The 12,515-nt window shown below is 40.1% G+C and overlaps 2 protein-coding genes across 21 annotated transcripts in view; one reads left to right on the top strand and one right to left on the bottom strand.

Moving 5' to 3' along the window:
* Positions 1–12,515, top strand: part of SNCA (synuclein alpha) — a 136,744-nt gene that overhangs the window by 105,234 nt on the left and 18,995 nt on the right. The gene's annotated exons all lie outside the window — the stretch shown is intronic.
* Positions 7,211–12,515, bottom strand: part of LOC309660795 (uncharacterized protein) — a 274,097-nt gene continuing 268,792 nt past the window's right edge. For 13 of the 18 annotated variants that reach the window (XR_014263617.1, XR_014263618.1, XR_014263619.1 and 10 more), the window contains one exon: positions 7,211–12,469. The gene's annotated coding sequence lies outside the window, so the exon portion shown is untranslated. The remainder of the gene's footprint in view (positions 12,470–12,515) is intronic. The other 5 variants (XR_014263628.1, XR_014263631.1, XM_082461917.1 and 2 more) reach the window with 3 other exon arrangements.

The following is a 12,515-nucleotide window of genomic DNA, read 5'->3' as shown; positions in this document are numbered from 1 at the left end:
CTGTGGTTAAAATGATATTCTGTCTGATTTTTGCTCTTGTAAATATACCACTCACATATATATCAACAATTCTTTCAGCCTCTAACTTTTTTCTGATAAAATGGTGACAAACATTTAAATAATAGTAGAGATAGCTCAATATTTACTCATAACATATTTTACATTGCATATTGAGAGTATTAATTTTTTAAAACTGAATTTTACCTTCTGTTAGCAGCTCAACTTAATGTTTTAGTAAGAAGTTTTTGTCAAGAAATTTGATAAATAATATTTCATCGTAGCTAGGAGTTCGGGTTTTGGAGCTACACGGCCTGTCTGTTCATTAATTGAAAAAGTAAATAACTGTAGTTGCTTTTTTTTTTTTTTAACATCTTTATTGGAGTATAATTGCTTTACAATGGTGTGTTAGTTTCTGCTTTATAACAAAGTGAATCAGTTACACATATACATATGTTCCCATATCTCTTCCCTCTTGTGTCTCCTTCCCTCCCACCCTCCCTATCCCACCCCTCTAGGTGGTCACAAAGCACCAAGCTGATCTCCCTGTGTTCTGCTGCTGCTTCCCTCTAGCTATCTATTTTACGTATGGTAGTGTATATATGTCCATGCCACTCTCTCACTTTATCACAGCTTACCCTACCCCCTCCCCATATCCTCAAGTCCATTCTCTAGTAGATCTGTGTCTTTATTCCTGTCTTGCCCCTAGGTTCTTCATGACCGTTTTTTTTTTTTCTTAGATTCCATATATATGTGTTAGCATACTGTATTTGTTTTTCTCTTTCTGACTTACTTCACTCTGTATGACAGACTCTAGGTCCATCCACCTCACTAGAGGTAACTCAATTTCATTTCTTTTTATGGCTGAGTAATATTCCATTGTATATTTGTGCCACATCTTCTTTATTCATTCATCTGTTGATGGACACTTAGGTTGCTTCCATGTCCTGCCTATTGTAAATAGAGCTGCAATGAACATTTTGGTACATGACTCTTTTTGAATTATTGTTTTCTCAGGGTATATGCCCAGTAGTGGGATTGCTGGGTTGTATGGTAGTTCTATTTTTAGTTTTTTAAGAAATCTCCACACTGTTCTCCATAGTGGCTGTATCAATTTACATTCCCACCAGTAGTGCAGGAGCGTTCCCTTTTCTCCACACCCTCTCCAGCATTTATTGTTTGTAGATTTTTTGATGATGGCCATTCTGACTGGTGTGAGATGATATCTCATTGTAGTTTTGATTTGCATTTCTCTAATGATTAATGATGTTGAACATTCTTTCATGTGTTTGTTGGGAATCTGTATATCTTCTTTGGAGAAATGTCTATTTAGGTCTTCTGCCCAGTTTTGGATTGGGTTGTTTGTTTCTTTGATATTCGGCTGCATGGGCTGCTTGTAAATTTTGGAGATTAATCCTTTGTCAGTTGCTTCATTTGCAAATATTTTCTCCCATTCTGAGGGTTCTCTTTTAGTCTTGTTTATGGTTTCCTTTGCTGTGCAAAAGCTTTTAAGTTTCATTAGGTTCCATTTGTTTATTTTTGTTTTTATTTCCATTTCTCTAGGAGGTGGGTCAAAAAGGATCTTGCTGTGATTTATGTCATGGAGTGTTCTGCCAATGTTTTCCTCTAAGAGTTTGATAGTGTCTGGCCTTACATTTAGGTCTTTAATCCATTTTATTTTTCTGTTTGGTGTTAGAGAGTGTTCTAATTTCATACTTTTACATGTACCTGTCCAGTTTTCCCAGCAACACTAATTGAAGAGGCTGTCTTTTCTCCACTATATATTCTTGCCTCCTTTATCAAAGATAAGGTGACCATATGTGCGTGGGTTTGTCTCTGGGCTTTCTATCCTGTTCCATTGATCTATATTTCTGTTTTTGTGCCAGTGCCATACTGTCTTGATTACTGTAGCTTTGTAATGTAGTCTGAAGTCAGGGAACCTGATTCCTCCAGCTCCGTTTTTCTTTCTCAAGATTGCTTTGGCTATTCGGGGTCTTTTGTGTTTCCATACAAATTGTGAAATTTTTTGTTCTAGTTCTGTGAAAAATGCCAGTCGTAGTTTGATAGGGATTGCATTGAATCTGTAGATTGCTTTGGGTAGTAGAGTCATTTTCACAATGTTGATCTTCCAATCCAAGAACATGGTATATCTCTCCATATATTTGTATCATCCTTAATTTCTTTCATCATTGTCTTATAGTTTTCTGCATACAGGTTTTTTGTCTCCTTAGGTAGGTTAATTCCTAGATATATTATTCTTTGTGTTGCAGTGGTAAATGGGAGTGTTTTCTTAATTTCACTTTCAGATTTTTCATCATTAGTGTATAGGAATGCTAGAGATTTCTGTGCATTAATTTTGTATCCTGGTACTTTATCAAATTCATTGATTAGCTCTAGTAGTTTTCTGGTAGCATCCTAGGATTCTCTGTATAGTATCATGTCATCTGAAAACAGTGACAACTTTACTTCTTCTTTTCTGATTTGGATTCCTTTTATTTCTTTTTCTTCTCTGATTGCTGTGGCTATAACTTCCAAAACTATGTTGAATAATAGTGGTGAGAGTGGGCAACCTTCTCTTGTTCCTGATCTTAGTGGAAATGGTTTCAGTTTTTCACCAGTGAGGACGATGTTGGCTGTGGGGTTGTCATACATGGCCTTTATTATGTTGAGGGAAGTTCCCTCTATGCCTACTTTCTGCAGGTTTTTTATCATAAATCAGTGTTGAATTTTTTCAAAAGCTTTCTCTGCATCTATTGAGATGATCATATGGTTTATCTCCTTCAATTTGTTAATATGGTGTATCACATTGATTGATTTGCCTATATTGAAGAATCCTTGCATTCCTGGGATAAACCCCACTTGATCATGGTGTATGATCCTTTTAATGTGCTTTTCGATTCTGTTTGCTAGTATTTTGTTGAGGATTTGTGCATCTATGTTCATCAGTGGTATTGGTCTGTAGTTTTCTTTCTTTGTGACATCTTTGTCTGGTTTTGGTATCAGGGTGATGGTGGCCTCATAGAGTGAGTTTGGGAGTGTTCCTCCCTCTGCTATATTTTGGAAGAGTTTGAGAAGGATAGGTGTTAGCTCTTCTGTAAATGTTTGATAGAATTCGCTGTGAAGCCATCTGGTCCTGGGCTTTTGTTTGTTGGAAGATTTTTAATCACAGTTTCAATTTCAGTGCTTGTGATTGGTCTGTTCATATTTTCTATTTCTTCCTGGTTCAGTCTCGGCAGGTTGTGCATTTCTAAAAATCTGTCCATTTCTTCCAGGTTGTCCATTTTATTGGTATAGAGTTGCTTGTAGTAATCTCTCATGATCCTTTGTATTTCTGCAGTGTCAGTTGTTACTTCTCCTTTCTCATTTCTAATTCTATTGATTTGAGTCTTCTCCCTTTTTTTCTTGATGAGTCTGGCTAATGGTTTATCATTTTGGTTTATCTTCTCAAAGAACCAGCTTTTAATTTTATTGAACTTTGCTATCGTTTGCTTCATTTCTTTTTCATTTATTTCTGATCAGATCTTTATGATTTCTTTCCTTCTGCTAACTTTGGTGTTTTTTTGTTCTTTCTCTAATTGCTTTAGGTGTAAGGTTAGGTTGTTTATTTGAGACGTTTCTTGTTTCTTAAGGTAGGATTGTATTGCTATAAACTTCCCTCTTCGAACTGCTTTTGCTGCATCCCATAGGTTTTGGGTCATCTTGTTTTCATTCTCATTTGTTTCTAGGTATTTTTTTATTTCCTCCTTGGTTTCTTCAGTGATCTCTTGGTTATTAAGTAGTGTGTTGTTTAGCCTCCATGTGTTTGTATTTCTTACAGATATTTTACTGTAATTGATATCTAGTGTCATAGTGTTGTGGTTGGAAAAGATACTTGATGATTTCAATTTTCTTAAATTTACCAAGGCTTGATTTGTGACCCAAGGTATGATCTATCCTGGAGAATGTTCCATGTGCAGTTGAGAAGAATTCTGTTGTTTCTGGATGGAATGTCCTATAAATATCAATTAAATCCATCTTGTTTAATGTATCATTTAAAGGTTCTGTTTCCTTATTTATTTTCATTTTGGATGATCTGTCCATTGGTGAAAGTGGGGTGTTAAAGTCCCCTACTATGATTGTGTTACTGTCGATTTACCTTTATGGCTGTTAGTATTTGCCTTATGTATTGAGGTGCTCCTATGTGGGGTGCATAAATATTTACAATTGTTATATCTTCTTCTTGGATCAATCCCTTGATCATTATGTAGTGTCCTTCTTTGTCTCTTATAATAGTCTTTATTTTAAAATCTATTTTGTCTGATATGAGAATTGCTACTCCAGCTTTCTTTTGATTTCCATTTGCATGGAATATCTTTTTCATTCCATCACTTTCAGTCTGTATGTTTCCCTAGGTCTGAAGTGGGTCTCTTGTAGACAGCATATATACCGGTCTTGTTTTTATATCCATTCAGCCAGTCTGTGTCTTTTGGTTGGAGCATTTAATCCATTTATATTTAAGGTAATTATTGATATGTATGTTCCTATTCCCATTTTCTTAATTGTTCTGCGTTTGTTATTGTAGGCCTTTTCCTTCTCTTGTGTTTCCTGCCTAGAGAAGTTCCTTTAGTGTTTGTTGTAAAGCTGGTTTGGTGGTGCTGAATTCTCTTAGCTTTTGCTAGTCTGTAAAGGTTTTAATTTCTCCGTCAAATCTGAATGAGATCCTTGCTGGGTAGAGTAATCTTGGTTGTAGGTTTTTCTCCTTCATCACTTTAAATTTGTCCTGCCACTCCCTGCTGGCTTGCAGAGTTTCTGCTGAAAGATCAGCTGTTAACCTTATGGGGATTCCCTTGTGTGTATTTGTTGTTTTTCCCTTGCTGCTTTTAATATTTTTTCTTTGTATTTAATTTTTGATAGTTTCATTAATATGTGTCTTGGCATGTTTCTCCTTGGATTTATCTTGTATGGGACTCTCTGTGCTTCCTGGACTCGATTAACTGTTTCCTTTCCCATATCAGGGAAGTTTTCAACTATAATCTCTTCAAATATTTTCTCAGTCCCTTTCCTTTTCTCTTCTTCTTCTGGAAGCCCTATAATTTGAATGTTGGTGCGTTTAATGTTGTCCCAGAGGTCTTTGAGACTGTCCTGAATTCTTTTCATTCTTTTTTCTTTATTGTGCTCTGCAGTAGTTATTTCCACTATTTTATCTTCCAGGTGACTTATCCGTTCTTCTGCCTCAGTTATTCTGCTATTGATCCCTTCTAGAGAATTTTTATTTTCATTTATTGTGTTGTTCATCATTGTTTGTTTGCTCTTTAGTTCTTCTAGGTCCTTGTTAAACATTTCTTGTATTTTCTGCATTCTATTTCCAAGATTTTGGATCATCTTTACTATCATTATGCTGAATTCTTTTTCAGGTAGACTGCCTATTTCTTCTTCATTTGTTAGGTCTGGTGGGTTTTTACCTTGCTCCTTCATCTGCTGTGTGTTTTTCTGTCTTGTCAGTTTGCTTAACTTTCTGTGTTTGGGGTCTCCTGTTCGCAGGCTGCTCGTTCATAGTTCCCGTTGTTTTTTTTGTCTGTCTCCAGTGGCTAAGGTTGGGTCAGTGGGTTGTGTAGGCTTCCTGGTGGAGGGGACTGGTGCCTGTGTTCTGGTGGATGAGGCTGGATCTTGTCTTTCTGGTGGGCAGGTCCACTTCTGGTGGTGTATTTTGGGGTGTCTGTGGCCTTATTATTATTTTTGGCAGCCTCTCTGCTAATGGATGGGGTTGTGTTCCTGTCTTGCTAGTTGTTTGGCATAGGGTGTCCAGCACTGTAGCTTGCCAGTCGTTGAGTGAAGCTGGGTCTTGGCGTTGAGATGGAGATCCCTGGGAGATTTTCACCATTTGGTATTATGTGGGGCTGGGAGGTCTCTTGTGGACCAGTGTCATGAAGTTGGCTCTCCCTCTTCAGAGCCACTGCCCTGATGCCTGGATGCAGCACCAAGAGTCTTTCATCCACACGGCTCAGAATAAAAGGTAGAAAAAAATAGAAAGAAAAAAAGAAAGAGGATAAAATAAAATAAAGTAAGATAAAATAAAATGAAGTTATTAAAGTAAAAAATAATTAAGAAAAAAATTTTAAAAAGTAAAAAAAAAAAAAAATACAGACGGACAGAACCCTAGGACAAATGGTAAAAGCAAGGCTATACAGACCAAGTCACACACAGAAGCATCCACATACACACTCACAAAAAGAGAAAAAGGGAAAAAAATATATATCTTTGCTCCCAAAGTCCACCTCCTCAATTTGGGATATTTGTAGTCCATTCAGGTTTTCCACTGATGCAGGGTACATCCAGTTGACTGTGGAGCTTTAATCCGCTGCTTCTGAGGCTGCTGGGAGAGATTTCCCTTTCTCTTCTTTGTTCGCACAGCTCCTGGGGTTCAGCTTTGGATTTGGACCCGCCTCTGCGTGTAGGTCACCTGAGGGCATCTGTTCTTCGCGCAGACAGGACGGGGTTAAAGGAGCAGCTGCTTCGGGGGCTCTGGCTCACTCAGGCGGGGGGAGGAAGGGGTACGGATGCGGGGCGAGCCTGCGGCGTCAGAGGTGTCGTGACGTTGCACCAGCCTGAGGCGCGCCGTGCGTTCTCCCGGGGAAGTTGTCCCCAGATCACGGGAGCCTGGCGGTGGCGGGCTGCACAGACCCCCAGGAGGGGAGGTGTGGAGAGTGACCTGTGCTCGCACACAGGCTTCCTGGTGGCGGCAGCAGCAGCCTTAGCGTCTCATGCCCGTCTCTGGGGTCCGCACTGATGGCCGCGGCTCGCGCCCATCTCTGGAGCTCATTTAAGCGGCGCTCTGAATCCCCTCTCCTCGTGCACCAGGAAACAAAGAGGGACGAAAAAGTCTCTTGTCTCTTCGGCAGCTGCAGACCTTTTCCCGGACTCCCTCCCGGCTAGCCGTGGCGCACTAGCCCCCTTCAGGCTGTGTTCACGCCGTCAACCCCAGTCCTCTCCCTGCGATCTGACAGAAGCCAGAGCCTCAGCTCCCAGCTCTGCCCGCCCCAGCGGGGGAGCAGACATGCCTCTCGGGCTGGTGAGTGCTGGTCGGCGCCGCTCCTCTGTGCGGGAATCTCTCCGCTTTGCCCTCCGCACCCCTGTGGCTGCGCTCTCCTCCGTGGCTCCGAAGCTCCCCCCTCCGCCACCCACAGTCTCTGCCTGCGAAGGGACTCCTAGTGTGTGGACACCTTTCCTCCTTCACAGCTCCCTCCCACTGATGCAGGTCCCGTCCCTATTCTTCTGTCTTTGTTTTTTCTTTTTTCTTTTGCCCTACATAGGTACGTGGGGAGTTTCTTGCCTTTTGGGAGGTCTGAGGTCTTCTGTCAGCGTTCAGTAGGTGTTCTGTAGGAGTTGTTCCACATGTAGCTGTATTTCTGATGTATTTGTGGAGAGGAAGGTGACCTCCGCGTCTTACTCTTCTGCCATCTTGAAGCTCCTCCTGTAGTTGGTTTTTAAAATGAAATAATGCATGTAAAACTCTTGGAACAGTACAAATACAGAGTACACACTAAATGAACCTTACCTATTATTGTTATTCCATGTAAGAGTAAGATCTAAAATTAAGCTTAACAGTACTTAACAATACTTCATTTGAATGATCTTCTGAGGATATACCCATCCCATTATCTTTCTTGATACTCTTCTAAGTAAATTCTGTGTTATCTCAGATTTGTTGAGACAAGCATAGAGGAAAGCTTTTCTAAGTAACCAAAAGAAACAACCACAACTAATGTGTTGCACAATGGTTGAAATTATAGGGTAGAGTAACTGCAACATCTATTGAAATTGACTACTGTGGTCTGTGGGGCATTGTTCCCTCCGCATCCCATCTTAGATGCTAAACAAAGATATTGCAACTTGAAGGCTGAGATCCTCTTGAAGAGTTTTCCTTCCAGATCTTGAAAGCCCTTCACACTGGACTGGCATCTGTTCCCAGTAGCATGGAGACTCGTGGAACCTCAGGTTACCACCTGTGCATGACTGTACTGTGTTCCTGCTCTGCCTTTCTTATAGCTTTTCCTAGTCTTTCCTCTCTTACATGAAGAAGGCAGATCTTTACTCATTCTTTAAGCTTCTTTTTCTGGGTTTCACATGCACCAATCTTGAAGCTCTTGCCTTCTCTCTCTGCTTCAGAGCCCTATGGGTCCTATCCACCCTTTCATGTATGAGCAGTTTGTTTTGCCTGAAGTATTTTCTCCCAGTCAGGTGTTAAGACCAGTTTCCCACTTGTTTTTGAAAGCAGACACTGAAGCCTTGGTTCACTATGCTCTTCACAGGAATTTCCTCCTTCCCAGGAGCCTTTCAGCTTTCCCTAGGTTCCCTAAGATATGAAAGCAGACTCGCTATCTCTCTCTTTGTCAAAACCTGCACTCCCCACTGATTCCTCCCCCAGTTGCTAGTTTTAGACTCGCCTCCAAATATCAATGCATTTGCAAAGATGAAAGAACTGTCTCCTTCTGGGCTCAACAGAAGAGTGGATCTTCCTCAGGCTGACCCACTTTCACTTTGATGATATCTTATTCAAGTACTAGCCAAGGGGCTGATCTTCAAGAATTCTATCCATGCAAACTTAAATAATAAGCAAATATAAATATATATTTTGACATATATAATAATATTATTTTATTAATGGACGAGGAGGATTAATCTTTGGACATGAAAACTGAAAATACTTTATCCCCAGACTTCCTACTGTGTATTAGTATTTGCAACTAGGTCTATATCCAAGTAACATGAGAAAAGCTGGCAATTTTTGCTCTGCTGTGAAGTCTTATTAGGTGAGTCAGCTAATTATATGCCACTTTCATAAATATGGCAGTCACTGAGGTACTTGTTATGCTTACCAAGGGTGAAGATTTAAGATAGAATACTACTTCTTTGCTATGTAATGAAAATTTCTTCTAAAAAATGATTTCACACTGATTCCTGATTTATAGACCAATTAATAGACTAGTTATTTTATAATTTATGGCTGAATGTATTTAAAACTAGATTCAAGGATACTGATAAAGAACATCCAAAAATAACACTAAAATAGGTTTAATGTATTAGCTTTACTCTCTCCCCCCATCCCAAACCTTTTATTAAAAACAGTCAAACTAGTTCTCATTTCATCTGTTCACTTTATCATCCTCTCTCTCCCTCTTTCTTTCTGAAGGGATTGCCAAGACTAAAGAAAGAGTTAGAAGAGCAAAAGGCAAGAAAATGAGTAATATGCTAACAGATTATCCAAAGTAGAGCATGAATAGCTTCTAAATACATATTTCTGTATAAGACTAGTTTCTCTAAAAGTACCATTTAATTAAAATGGGATTGTGTTTTTAAATTATTTTTTAATTTATTATTTTCTTAATTGAAGCATAGTTAATTTACCATGTTGTGTTAATCTCTGCTGTACAGCAGAGTGACTCAGTTATACACATATATACATTCTCTTTTATATTCTTTACCATTATGGTTTATCCCGGGATATTGAATATAATTCCCTGTGCTATACAATAGGACCTTGTTGTTTATCCATTCTGTATGACATACTTTGCATCTACTAACCCCAAACTCCCAGTCCATCCCTCCCCCACCCCGTCTTGGCACCTACAAGTCTGTTCTCTATGTCTGTGAGCCTCTTTCTGTTTTGTAGATAGGTTCATTTGTGCCATATTTTAGATTCCACATATAAGTGATATCATGTGGTATTTGTCTTTCTCTTTATGACTTCACTTAGTATGATAATCTCTAGTTGCATCCATGTTGCTGCAAATGGCATTATTTCATTGTTTTTTATGGCTGAGTAGTATTCCATTGTATATATGTACCACATCTTATTTATCCATTCATCTGTTGATGGACATTTCAGTTGGTTTCATGTCCTGGCTATTGTAAATAGTGCTGCTATGAACATAGATAGGGGTGCATGTATCTTTTTCAATTATAGTTTTGTCTGGATATATGCCCACAGTGGGATTGCTGGATCATATTGTCATTCTATTTTTAGTTTTCTGAGGAACCTCCATACTGTTTTCCATAGTGGCTGTACCAACTTACATTCCAGCAACAGTGTAGAAGGGTTCCCTTTTCTGTACATCCTCTCCAGCATTTATTATTTGTATACTTTTTGATGATGGCCATTCTGACCAGTGTGAGGTGATACCTCACTGTAGTTTTGATTTGCATTTCTCTAATAATTGGCTCTGTTGAGCATCTTTTCATGTGCCTATTGGCCATATGTATGCCTTCTTTGGAGAAATGTCTATTTAGGCCTTCTGCCCATTTTTCGATAGGGTTGTTTGGGGTTTTTTTTTGATATTGAGCTGCGTGAGCTGTTTGTATATTTTGGAGATTAATCCCTTCATTTGCAAATATTTTCTCCCATTCTGTGGTTTATCTTTTCATTTTGTTTATGCAGTGCAAAAGCTTTTAAGTTTAATTAGGTCCCATTTGTTTATTTTTGTTTTTATTTTCATTACTGTAGGAGGTGGATTCAAAAAGATATTGCTGTGATTTATGTCAAAGAGTGTTCTGCGTATGTTTTCCTCTATGAGTTTTATAGTATCCGGTCTTATATTTAGGTCTTTAATCCATTTTGAGTTTATTTTTGTGTATGGTGTTTGTTAGAGAATGTTCTAATTTCATTCTTTCACATGTAGCTGTTCAGTTTTCCCAGCACCACTTATTGAAGAGACTGTCTTTTCTCCATTGTATATTCTTGCCTCCTTTGTTGTAGATTAATTGACCATAGGTGCATGGGTTTATTTCTGGGCTTTCTATCCTGTTCCATTGATCTGTATGTCTGTTTTCATGCCAGCACCATATGGCAGTGATTTCCACCAATCTCTTCCAGCTCACTTGTTTGTTCTTCTGCCTCATTTATTCTGCTATTGGTAACTTCTAGTGTATTTTTCATTTCATTTCAGTTATCATATTGTTCATCTCTGTTTGTTCTTTAAATCTTCTAGCTCTCTGTTTGTTAACACATTTTTTGACCGGAGATGTATTACAGCCACAGGCATTAGTTTCTGTAAAAATCCCCCGGTCAATAATGTGTTAAACATTTCCTGTATTTTCTTGGTCTGCGACTCCATTCTTTTTCCGAGATCTTGGATCATCCTCACTATTACTACTCTGAATTCTTTTTCAGGTAGATTGCCTCTCTCCACTTCACTTAGTTTTATCTTGTTCCTTCATCTGGAGCATATTTCTCTACCATCTCACTTTGTCTAACTTCCTGTGTTTGTGGTCTCCATTCTGTAGGCTGCAGGATTGTAGTTCCTCTTGCTTCTGGTGCCTGCTCACTGGTGGGTGGAACTGGGTCTTGCCCCTCAGGTGGGCAGGGCTGGGTCAAGTGGTGTGTTAGAAGTGGCTGTGGCTCAGGATGACTTTAGGCAGCCTGTCTGCTGATGGGTGGGGCTGTGTTCCCAGCCTATTAGTTGTTTGGCCTGAGGTGTCCCAGCACTGGAGCCTGCATACCGTTGAGTGGGGCTGGGTCTCGGTGCCAAAATGGTGACCTCCAGGAGAGATCACGCCAATGATCATTCTCTGGGGCCTCCACCACCAGTGTCCCTGTCCCCACAGTGAGCCACAGTTGACCCCCATCTCCCCGGGAGAGCATCCAGGACTCGCAGGTAGGCCTGGCTCAGGCTCCTGTGGAGTCACTGCTTTGCCCTGGGTCCCAGTGCACGTGAAACCTTGTGTGCACCCTCCAAGAGTGGAGTCTCTGTTTCCCCCAGTTCTGTGGAGCTCCTGCACTCAAGCCACGCTGGCCTTCAAAGCAAAATGCTCTGGGGGGGCTCCTCCTCCCGATTCCAGACCCTCAGAATGGGGAGCCTGATGTGGGGCTGAGAAGTCTCACTCCAGTGGGAGAACCTCTGTGATATAATTATTTTCCTGTTTGTGGGTCGCCCAACTGGCAGGTATGAGATTGGATTATATCACGAAAGTGCTCCTCCTACCATCTTGTTGTGGCTTCTTCTTTGTCTTTCGATGTAGAATATCTTTTTCGGTAGTTTCCAGTCTTTTTTGTCGATGGTTGTTCAGCAGTTAGTTGTGATTTTGCTGTTTTTGTGAGAGGGGGTGAGCTCAAGGCCTTCCACTCCACCATCTTGTCTCCTCCCCTCCCTGTCTAAATTGTTTTAGGCAGTTAAGGGCAGGGGCAGAAAGCTCTTCTGGGTCTGCTGGGCCTTAACTGCTTTCAGCTTAAAATAATCTACCTGACAAAGTAGCACGTTTTGGGGTGGCCCATTCTGCTCCTCTTCAGTCCCACCTTTAAAACTTCTCCAGGAAGTTTCACAGTCCAGAAGTTGAGCTGGTAGATTGCTCCTTTCACTGAACCAGTGTCTGAGTCCTGAGAATAGGTCAATTCAGTTAAAGAGTTGTCTCATTTCAGAAGGCAGTGACGCAGTTGGGCTCCCAAAGTTAGGCCTATATTGTGCAAGCAATTAGATATTCATTCAATAAAAAAGCATTTCTGTGGAGACAAAAGAAAAGCAAAGGTTAATGTTTGGAGCAGACTA

This window comes from Balaenoptera physalus (genome assembly GCF_965194825.1).
Source record: "Balaenoptera physalus genome assembly, chromosome: 5".
Classification (NCBI taxonomy): Eukaryota; Metazoa; Chordata; class Mammalia; order Artiodactyla; family Balaenopteridae; genus Balaenoptera; species Balaenoptera physalus.
Note: the sequence above shows the minus strand (reverse complement) of the source record. Positions and strands in the feature narration are given on the sequence as shown.